The sequence below is a fragment of the Eutrigla gurnardus genome, assembly GCF_963514095.1.
Source record: "Eutrigla gurnardus genome assembly, chromosome: 18".
NCBI classification, from domain to species: domain Eukaryota; kingdom Metazoa; phylum Chordata; class Actinopteri; order Perciformes; family Triglidae; genus Eutrigla; species Eutrigla gurnardus.
The window spans coordinates 8,796,222-8,806,997 of NC_139929.1; the positions used below are offsets into that span (position 1 = coordinate 8,796,222).

Below are 10,776 nucleotides of genomic sequence, written 5' to 3' on the forward strand. Positions count from 1 at the left end.
AATTTAGTAAGGCACTAAATACAGCCTTGTTCTATCTGCGAGAATGAGAGCGGGTGGAGTGGTAAGCAAACAATGTCGGAATTGCAACAGCAGGAGCGCACGAACACTAATTACTGTCAGAAACGAAACAAAAAAAAAATGGTTTAGGAGTCCAAGTACTAGCTTTTTTTTCTGGCGCCTTCATCTGCATCTCACTGTCTTCATTAGCAGATGAAGCCCGAACTCTGCAGCATGCTGAATTGTTTCCAAGCCATGAAAAGCATGACAAAAGCAGTGGACCTTGAGTTATGATTGTTTTTAAAAATGTTTTCATCAAACTAGAAAATGTGGCTGAAAGCTCTGCAAAAAGACCAGCACAGCAAGCTTTAAATTCATTAAATTTAGTATTTTAAATGTCAAGATTTTGTTTTTCTCCCACTGATGAAGTGAATATAAGCTTAGGAAAAAGCAAAGCATTTGTCAAACTATTCTTCCAATGTCAAGCACAGACTCCATGCTGATATTAATTCACCAATATAATGACATTTGCTGCCCCGCAACACATGATTGATTGAATTTGTCCAATATTTTCAAAATACATCTGAAACTCGAAAACAAACAAACAAAAACATCACTAATAGCACAGAAGCAGTCCAGAAAATGGGGATTAATCTCTGTGCTAAAAATGTGCATCTTATATCTTAGTCACTTGATTGCATGAATTAACGTAGTATTAAATGGACGTTGTATGTTCTGAGATGATAAAATACCAATTTTTTAATCCTTCCCCCTTGGTGTTTACATGTTTCTGTCCAGCATCCACATACCATACATCCTTGTCTGTATGTTGGTGACTTATCATCTGCAACCACAAGCATTAATCATAAATGATTAAAACATAAAACGCTCACAAATCCACAATAATGTGTGATGTTGCCATAAACATGATTGAACCTCATTGGTAATTATGCTAGTTATCTAGTTTAATGCTCTCATGTTCCACACTAATATTACCATTTTAATTTAAAACTTCTTACTGGGTGACAGTTTTTTTTTTTTGGGGGGGGGGGGGGGGGGGGCTCTTTAAAAATCAAATATCTGGATTGTGCTTTTTAGTGGTTACACGGGGCTGCGGGTGCTGCTATAGGAGGAGTGAAAAGAAAAGATAAAAAGTGTATTTGCTTCTTTTCCACCTCAAATCTGAAAAAAAAATGAAAAAAGGCAATTCTTCCTGCTGTTTGGTTGCGGGGATCTCAAACTCTATTTTCTTCTTTCTTCTTTTTCTAAAGGAAGAAGATCAGAGCAGAAGAAGCCAGATTTCTTCTACTTTTGCATCGCCCTCACTAAGATTAGCTCCCATTTCTTAAATGATGAATTTCTCATTATTCGTTTTTTTGGAATGAACCTTCTCACAGGCAGGTAATGTGGTGACTCATAATGATCTAGATGAGACCTTGCACCCATTAGTCTGAGCTGTGTGAATAACCAGGGGCTAGAAACCTTGTGGAGGAGGATAGCTCTGTCTCAATATAAACCTGGACCTCAAGAACTGAAGGATATTCACAGCTTAATCCAACCACGACAAACTAATGGAGGATGGAGCTCAGCCTTCAGGGGGGAAACCTGGGTTATTAGTCTGGAAGAGAAGTCTGACTGTAGTCCAGAGAAGGGAAGACACTTTTACACCTGTCCAAGACCCGTTTGCAGCTCTGAGGTCTGTGATTTGCAGCTGATTCCACCCATGCTTTCGTTGGATGGCGACGATGATGCTCCTGGAACCCTCCGGATGGATGTCGTATGGCTCTCTGAGATGGCTCTCTGCCCTGTTGCTGCTTTTGGTTGGCCTCCATCGACGTTGGCCTTCCAACGCTGTTTTTGGACTTGCCAGAGCTCGCCGTGCTGCTCGGGCACCGGGAGGAGCTTCGCGACGTCCTCTGCCTGAGGTTCTGAGAAATAGATCGATGGAGGTTCCTCATAGAGGAGCCGGCTGCCATGGTGACCACCCAGGGGTGACGGATGGCTTGGTCGGCGGTCAGGCGCGCGGCGGGGTCCGACGGCAGCAGCCGCTGGATGAAGTCCTTGGCCAGGTTGGACACAGAGGGCCAAGGCTGTGAAACAGAAGAAGCAGAACCTGAGTGATTGGTGTCAGTGTGGAAATAAAGCATCTCCGCCCTCACACGCCGACACTGTGGTACCTGCTGTCCTCCTTAAGCACCAGCTGGGTATCTAGGGGAGGCGCCTGCACAGGTTCAAAGCCTCTTCATCGCGGGGATGAAAGAATTCATTCTAATGAAGAAATAAAACTATGATCCCTGTGCTCTGCAGGCCTAACAAGCAGAACTAAACTCAAATGAAAGCTAAATGTCACTGGGCAAAGGGAGGCAGCAGTCTGGGCTGGAAGAAGACGAGGCCTGGGACGTATGGCAGCCCCGCTGTATGTGTGGGATTTGGTCACATGTTTATTCTAAGCCACATTAGCTTCTCAATAAAGGCCCCTCCAGATGAGCATTTGCAGGGATCTTTTCGTCTTTTTATTTTTTTATAACTCAAATAGCAAATCATTCCCCTTGTCATGGCGGAAGCTGACATGGGAGTGCGCGATGACACTCTGCGGCGGGAGAGAAGGCATCAGAATCATTATCATAATTCAGCATCATTCAATTATTCATCGCAGCCTGGGTTCTTTGTCAGGACGACAACATTGTGGAGGCCCTGCCTCGGTAAATTGATGGCCTTTGTGCTCCTAATTTATTTTAAATAAAATATCACTGATGTATACGCTGCATTAGATTGATGTGGCATCAGATTAGAAAGATGGCAGGAGAACGGCGCGACACAATGACCTTTATCAAAAAGCATGGACGCTCGTCCTCTACACGATGTTTGGTTGAGATTGCGCGAACGAAGTCGTGGTTATGATGAAGTTTCCTTAATCTTTTCTCTTGTCTTCAAGATGCACAACCGTATCCACAGTCACCCAGATATCTGTAATATCTCTGTGTCTGGCAAGCAGGGGATAATGTAGCTAAAAGAATGATCTCATTCTTCGCTCAACCTCGCGATGACTAAATCTCACTCTTTAGGGAGGTGTTGCTCTCCATTTTAATCCCGAAATGCATTTCTGTCCCCACCCCCCCTCCTTTTTTGTCTATTGCAGAGTAATGACAATTAATCAAGCATGAAATTGACAATTGCGAGACTGTTGCCGGTGAGAGGAATTCAAAGAAGTGGGGACTCGCTTATTCTCACGGTGCCCTGACTGAAAGTGTGTGTGTGTGTGTGAGCCTCTCCCTTGCCAAACGAGTCATAAAAATGCCCCTCACTCAAACTTTCTTTTCATTTTGTTCTTATTTCCCTCCTGAGAGGCAGGCAGGGCGACACTCGGCTTTTCCCCGGGAAGGAGAGAAAGCGTTTGATTGAGCTCCCACGACTAACAAGTCTGACTCCCCTCCTCTCCCAGTGCTGCTGGATGATTTGGCGAGGCAGCCTCCTTATTACTGTGCCATGAAATACACATTTGATGTCATCCGTGGCCAGCAGGTGTCTTTTGATCTCGAATGATGGGGACATGTGAGTTTAGTGCACGCTGGCTGTGTGGGGGAGATGGTGAAGCCCCGACTTGGTGGGGAGACGTGACGCAAGGAGAAAAATATATTTAAAGAGACCCTTCTGCTATCACCGTGGTGAGAAGAAGAGACCCAATTGTGTTGTCTTCCTGGAACGGAGCCAGCTGCAGGAAGTTTATCTCTCTCCCTTATTTCGAACATTTTTCACGTCAAAATACACAAAGGCTTTATTGTGTTTGGAAGAGGGGTGAGAGCCGGTGTTATACATCACTGTTGAGCAGGGAGCTGGCTGGAGGGGGGGAGTACAGCTACGGTATAAGCATTGGAGAAACCTACAGGGCTTGCTCGGCAACATCTTGTTAAGAGTGAACGAGAAGCTGACTGCATTTCGCGCCGCGTTACATCTTTACCTGACAAACCTGTAATTGCGGCAAGTGAGGAAAATGCTAGAAGGCTGGGCTAATGTGATCACGAGGATAATGCACTTTTGAGTAATGAACCGCTCCACGCGAGTCCCCCAATTTACTCTGTTTCACCTGGCAGCCTTTCAAGAGAAACAAAAGCCAAGTTTAAATACGCCTCATAATAACTAGTCCAAAATAGAGGGGGGGTGGCTAATTCAGGTGAAAGAAAAACAAAAACACAGTAATCAAAATATCAATACCCGGATACAGGAGGAAATAGGGCTATTGTGTCGGCTATAATACACTGTGGCCAAGTGGAGGCTGGATTTTATTTCACGTGGCGCTCACTAGGGGGCAGACTGGGCTAACCGTTACCCAGGTCGCCCCTGCTGCTGAGAGATGCAGATGTTTGGGCTGGGCCCCGTGAAAGTGTGCATTTTCGATAACACAGCAGCAGAATGCAGAGGAGGTTACCAGGTCGCCGTCTCGCCTAACTAACACGCAGGATTTGTGCTTTACATTCTGAAGGCTGCCGTGACACAAGCACACACACTCACACACACTCATGGAAGTGCACTCACCCACATGAGATGAGATACCGTGATTCCGTGCGAGGGGAAACGCTCAGTCCGACGGGCGGCGAGTGGATTGACTGATAAGGTGCGAAAAGCCCCCCAAGGCTACACCTACTTCCTCTGACCTGCTCGTCCTCTGTCCTCTCCTTTTCTCTTCCCAACAATCTCCTCCATCCCTGTCATCCATCCCCGACTCCCCCACCCGCCCGCTGTTGAGTAAACACATCAGTATGAGTCTGCACTACAGGTCTTCAGGCCAGGGGCTGTTGCACCAGTGGGGGAGATGTATGCACGCCGAGTGAGTTTGTGTATTGCAGTGGGGAACGGAGTGTGTGTGTGTGAGGGGGGTCGCTGGGGAGACAGAGGGACCTGGTTCGTGGGCAGGTGCCAGGGGCCATTTGCATTTCTTAGTAAGTCTCCCCCACCCCCCCCCCCCCCCCAAGCCCACCCACACTCACACATGTGCTGCTACTCCCTATTCTGCTTCGATAAACACACAAGGTTACTGATGCTTTCTGGAAGAATGTTTGTAATTGCAGCCCTCGGGTATTCATTTGCATAGCAGAAGACGAATAGTTACTTTCAAAAATCTTTTATACGTCCATCTGGAAAAATGATACCTGAAGTGATTCCTTTTTCATTACACCGCTTTGCTAGAATATTAATTTATGATCCTAAACTGACAATATATTTTGCAATCTGCTGATGAATAATACAATTATGTATATTACAGTACATCATTATGCTACCTATTGGTCTCGATTTTTACCTGGTTCTAGTGAGATTTGGATTATATTAAATTAATAACTCACTCTGACTATGCAGCTTTTGTGTTTTTTCAAAATAAAGTAAAAAAAAAAAAAAAAAAAAAAAAGCCAGAATAAATAATGTCAGTTTGACATGTCAAATGAGGAACAGCATGAATCCACTTAGCTGCCTCGGTTTTTCAGGGTCACGGTGCCGTGCATGCTTACTGGGACACTTGAATGGAATAGAGCCATTGTTAATGTTATTAGTAAGACGTGTTTATGACAGGTCAAAATGTCTGCCGCTTAAAAGGGCCCATTGTATTGACACCTAATTACACTGACATCTAATACCTTGAGTCAGAGAGACATCGCTCCATTATTAATGCGTCCTCCATGTCTTTGTGTTCGACTGGTGGACGGCTCATTTGGAATCAAACTCTCCAAGTCGAGTTTAATATGTGATGGGAATTGCTCGGCCTCTTGAAACTGTTCTCGCCCCGAGGAGAAGCCCCCTACTGAATGACATGAAGAACCCTTCTGGTGACAGAGGTCCACATATTCGTGGACACTTGTGGACCTTCATCACACATTACAACATGATTATCACAGTGTGTGTGTGTGTGTCTCAGAGAGGGTGGATATTTGCACATGATAGAGAATAATTGTCTTGTCAACATGGAAAATGTGATTGATGGCTGTTCCATCAAGCACTGGACGGCTACTTAGCCATGTGTGATGTCTTCATACTGTCATCATATGAATTTATAGGTTGATGTCTTTACTGCATCTCATTGGGATGTAAGATGCTAAAGGATGCCAGCTCTCATAAAATGTGCTTTTCAGCTTCCCAAAGATGTTTCTCCAAGCCGTGTGGCCTACATATGAGCCGCGTTGAAAGCCACCGTGAAAAACGTGAAATTAACTCCTTGCATAAGGATTTTTTGCACTATTGTTCTGTTGGTGGTCAGTGCGGTGGTAAACACAGGGATAATAGTCCAGGGCCTATGTAAGGGAGCCTCTTGTTTGCCAGCCTTAAATGTCAGACTGCAACCCTGAGAATCGGGCCAAGCTTAAAGCCCAGTGAATAATCCAGCCTTGGGTGTAATCAGCATGAAAGAACAAACTCAAACTCACCACTGAGCTCGGCAGAAGGCGCTGTTAAAAATACCCGCTTCAGTTTGCACGGCGGAGGGGAAGGGGGAGCAAAGGGAAACATGGAGGGTCGTCTTTTCCCATATTTTCAAGCATCCGGAAAGAGCGGAACCAAGCCGAAAACTCCAGACACCACAACAACCTTTCACGTATGCATTCTTGTGCTTTACAAGGCTGCAGACAAAGAGATGAAAACCACCTGCACTGCCTCCTCAGCTCAACAATGCTCTTGTTACACCCGGCAAGGAGGGGATAATGTAGCTACTTCTGGTAGTTCTAATAGCAGAGGGGTGAATCTGTCTTGTGCAGCGAGTAGCTGTGAACGGATGCGTTGCTGGGGTTGGATAATTTCTGGATAAGTGTACACAACAAACCAGATTGTGGGTAAAAAAGGCCGAATGTCAAAATTGAAATGTCAGATGAACAATTTTCTTAAAGTTACTAGAAGGAAGTTTTGTAACTGGTTATGAAATGATTAATATCGATTCAATACTGATGCCACTATGTGACCCCCATATGCAAACAAGATCATCAGCGAGAAGATTGGATATTTCTATATAATTGTCCTAAATGCCCGTCATCTAGGTTCACCAGAAACTCCTATGAAGAGGCCCAGAACCAGGACTGCATGGGACAGACTGTTGGACCCTGCTGTCGTAAAGGGATCTTGGTTATCAGGAACACTACCGATTATCTTCACTGGGGGCGCCAAAAGGCAAAATTAGAGTTCCTCGCAATAGCTTGAACATTGATTTCCAAGGCAGAGATACACTGGAAACAGTCTCATGTATCGCGTTAAAGCTGGGAATATGATAAACTTTTCTACATAGTCACTGAGCTTGTGTTTAGCAACCAGAAAACAAACAAAAAAAGTTTACATTTTGCCTGCATGGCAGCACAGCAGTGGGACTTTTGTGCCAGACTGTCAAAACATTGTCAACATTGCATCACTGGGTGTGTGAAGGAATCTGTGTGCTATGAGAATGACAACTTCCACCTTTTCCATGAGTACATGTCAAAAAATAAATAACGTGAACTTGCACAGAGTAGCGGTTAGTTATTAACGCTTGCACGATGATAGAAAACAAAAGGCTAAAAGCTTCGAGTGGAAACAGATCAGATCAAACAAAACAAAAAAAGTTGAAAGTTGTCTTTTAGATAGAAAGTTTGTGTTTTTATTGCTATTGTATATTCATTAAAAATGTAAAAAAAACAATATAATATGGTTTCTTGGCTCTGTCCATTGAGTTTTAGCACTATAGCTGGACTTGCATGATTAGCATTAAATAGAACCCTCCAATGTAGTTGCCAATAAACTTTTTTTTGGCTCTAAAGCTTCCAAATTTTGCTTCAAAGAAGATCCCTTCTCCATAACTAAACTCCATTGTGCAAATGTATAATAAACTTACATCTCCACGGAAGCTGTATTTCCCTCTCACGATGGATCTGTAGAGCCGCGTGCGACTGTCGTCCTCGAAAGGCATGGATCCACTCAGAACAATGTAGGCGATCACCCCGAGGGCCCACATGTCCACTGCACGGGTGTAGGGTTTCCTCAGCAACACCTCAGGAGCCATGTACTCAGGGGTTCCACAGGTGGTTCTGAGAGACCAAGCCTCGTCTGCTCCGTTGCTTCTACCAGGGCCTGAGATCTCGGATCCTGTTCCCCCGAATGTGGCCAGTCCAAAGTCGGTGACAATCAGCCTGGAGTCGGCCCCGGGGTGGTAGTACAGAAGATTCTCAGGCTTCAAGTCTCCGTGGGTGACACCCAGGCTGTGCAGGTGTCCCACCCCAGCCAGCACCATCTGGAGGGCCCGGGTGGCGTCCCGCTCGGTGAAGTGGCCCCTGCTGACGACGCGGTCCAGCAGCTCCCCGCCCGTGGCCAGTTCCAGCACCACGTAAACCCGCTGCGGGAACTGAAAGACCTCGATCAGCTTGATCACATGCGAGTGGCTCACCCGCTGCAGCACTGCCAGCTCCGAGGCGCACACCTCGCGGCTCTCCGGGGCCTCCACCTCCATCATTTTAATGGCGAATGGCTGGCGGGTCGCCCTGTGCTCCGCACGCACAACACGGCTGAAGCTCCCTTGACCGATCAGAGCCTTGATGTCGTACCTGACAGGGCAGGAGGGGAAAGACGAGTCATTACAGCCTCGCTATCTAGTGATACACTCTCACCGCAGCTGAGAGAGAGAAGATATCTGCATGCATCCGCAGGCATATTCATACATGTTTACAATGATGTACATCAATGATGCACTTCCCTTTAAGACATCAGTTTCCCTGCTTTAAGTGCGCCTACATGCTCTCATCTGACAAGCACAGGAAGCCAGTCTTCAGGTTTTACAAGGCCTAGGCCTCTCAAATAAATGTCTACTGTTACCGCTAATAAATTGCATCGCATAAAGGTTATTGGGTGGCAGGCTCAGTGAATGAGAACGCCGGTGACATTAACAGTCCTCCACGAGCATTGCCAATGCTCTTAATGAGTCAGATCACCTTGTGTCGCACCGCAAAATATATTTTTTTGAATGAAAACCGGCTGCTCAGGGGGTTGAGATATTTGTTTACAGTTCAGCTTCAGTTATATATTTAACCATCCATCCATCATCCACGGCGTATTCTGTATTCAGGGTCGCGGGGGGGGGGGGGCTGGAGCCGATTCCAGCTGACATTGGACGAAGGCAGGGTTCATCCTGTACAGGACGCCAGTCCATCGCAGGGCCGACATGTAGAGACAGACAACCATTCACGCTCACATTCACACCACAATTTCATCAATTTACCTATCATCATCCTGCATGTCTTTGGACTGGAGGAAGCCGGAGAACCCGGAGAGAACCCACGCTTACACGGGGAGAACATGCAAACTCCACACAGATGGAACCCAAACCCGGGAATCTAACCACCACCGTGCAGCTCTATATCTTAAATAGTTATTCAACATTAAATTTCCTTTGTTAGCAATGTGAGTTACTTGAAATCTGAGGATCATACTAGTCAAATATGATTTCAAAATCCTACAAAAACATAGCAACAGACAGTTTAATAACAAACATAAACAATGACATACTACGTTACTGGATTAGAGTATTACTTGCAAAATGTTGCTGCCAAAATAGATTTTTATTTGAGAATCATGTCAAAGCTTTTCCCCTTACCTCGCCGTCACACGTGGATCAAACTTGTCCTTATACTTTGCAACCTTGTCCCGGTGTCGTCCATGTCTGCCTATCTCCCCCTGGCTGTTTGATGCCGGTTGATTCTTAACGCTGGTGGGAAACCATGAACCTCTTTGCTTCTCCACACACTTCTTCAGCTCATCATCCTCGCGCGCTCTGCTGAAGGCCACGAGAGATCGCACAACACTTACATAGCCCTTCTTGGACGCTTCAGGCAGCACCTTACTGTTCCCGCAGCCCATCGTTCAGATGCAGCAAGCCATCGCCATGGAGGGAACAAAAAACAAAGAAAGGAAATCCTACATGTGCTGCATGTGAAATAAGGAACACAAGCCTGTGGTGCAGCAGGAGCAGCTCCACATTCAGGTTTGCAGGTGTTTCTTGAGGTTGACTTGAGCTCAGAGGTTGGCAGGTGTGCGATTGCACCCTCTCACTCACTTATGTGATGAAAGTGTCAGGTAAACAGAAACTGTTTTGATGCTATTGTCACTCCACAAGGAGCACAGCAGACGTGGTGGGAGGAAGGAGATTCCAGTCACACATCAGGAAACAGTACTTCTACGTTACTGCTGTTGGATGTTACTTCATATCAATGTAATACTGTCATGCTCAACTCCATGTAAAAGGGAAATGTTGCACCTATTTAGCAGACTAAAGGGCTGTTCCAGCAATTTGTTAGTTCATGTTTTTACTTTTAAAGGTACTATATAAGTAACATTATTACTACTAGCCCTGGGTTAAATGATTGTTTACCATTAACAATTCCACCATTGACTTTGAGACAATTTCAGAGGATAACTTTGCCAACTTGGTGTTAACTTCTCTGTGGAACAAGGCCAGCAAGCCCTGGGCTAAAGTCCATGTTAGCCTACTTTGGAATGTGGATTTATGCCCCGGGCAAACAGCTCTCTTAGCCTGGGGCTGTGTGCAGTGTGAAAAAATGCCAGTTTTGCCAATATATTTTTCAATTGTGTGCCCATTGTAACTAAGTTAATAACAGCACAGTAGTATAGAAGTATATCTTCAAGTCAGATCAACGGTTACATTTGTGGATGGGACCTTTCGAGCAACACCACATGACCTTGGTAGAGCAGCGATTTTCTTGTTGTTTTTTGCTTCCAAATCACCCACATACAACTCATCCCGTCAAGCTGTTCTCTGTTATCATG

General features: G+C 45.4%; 1 pseudogene across 1 annotated transcript; it reads right to left on the reverse strand.

Annotated features, from left to right (window-relative positions):
* Nucleotides 1-1,610: 1,610 nt before the first annotated feature.
* LOC311028862 (serine/threonine-protein kinase H1 pseudogene) lies at nucleotides 1,611-9,849 on the reverse strand (annotated as a pseudogene). The gene is made up of 3 exons: nucleotides 9,587-9,849; nucleotides 7,835-8,540; nucleotides 1,611-2,087 (listed from the first exon to the last, which is right to left on the reverse strand). The product of its transcript is annotated as a serine/threonine-protein kinase H1 pseudogene (transcript).
* Between the last annotated feature and the right edge of the window lie 927 nt (nucleotides 9,850-10,776).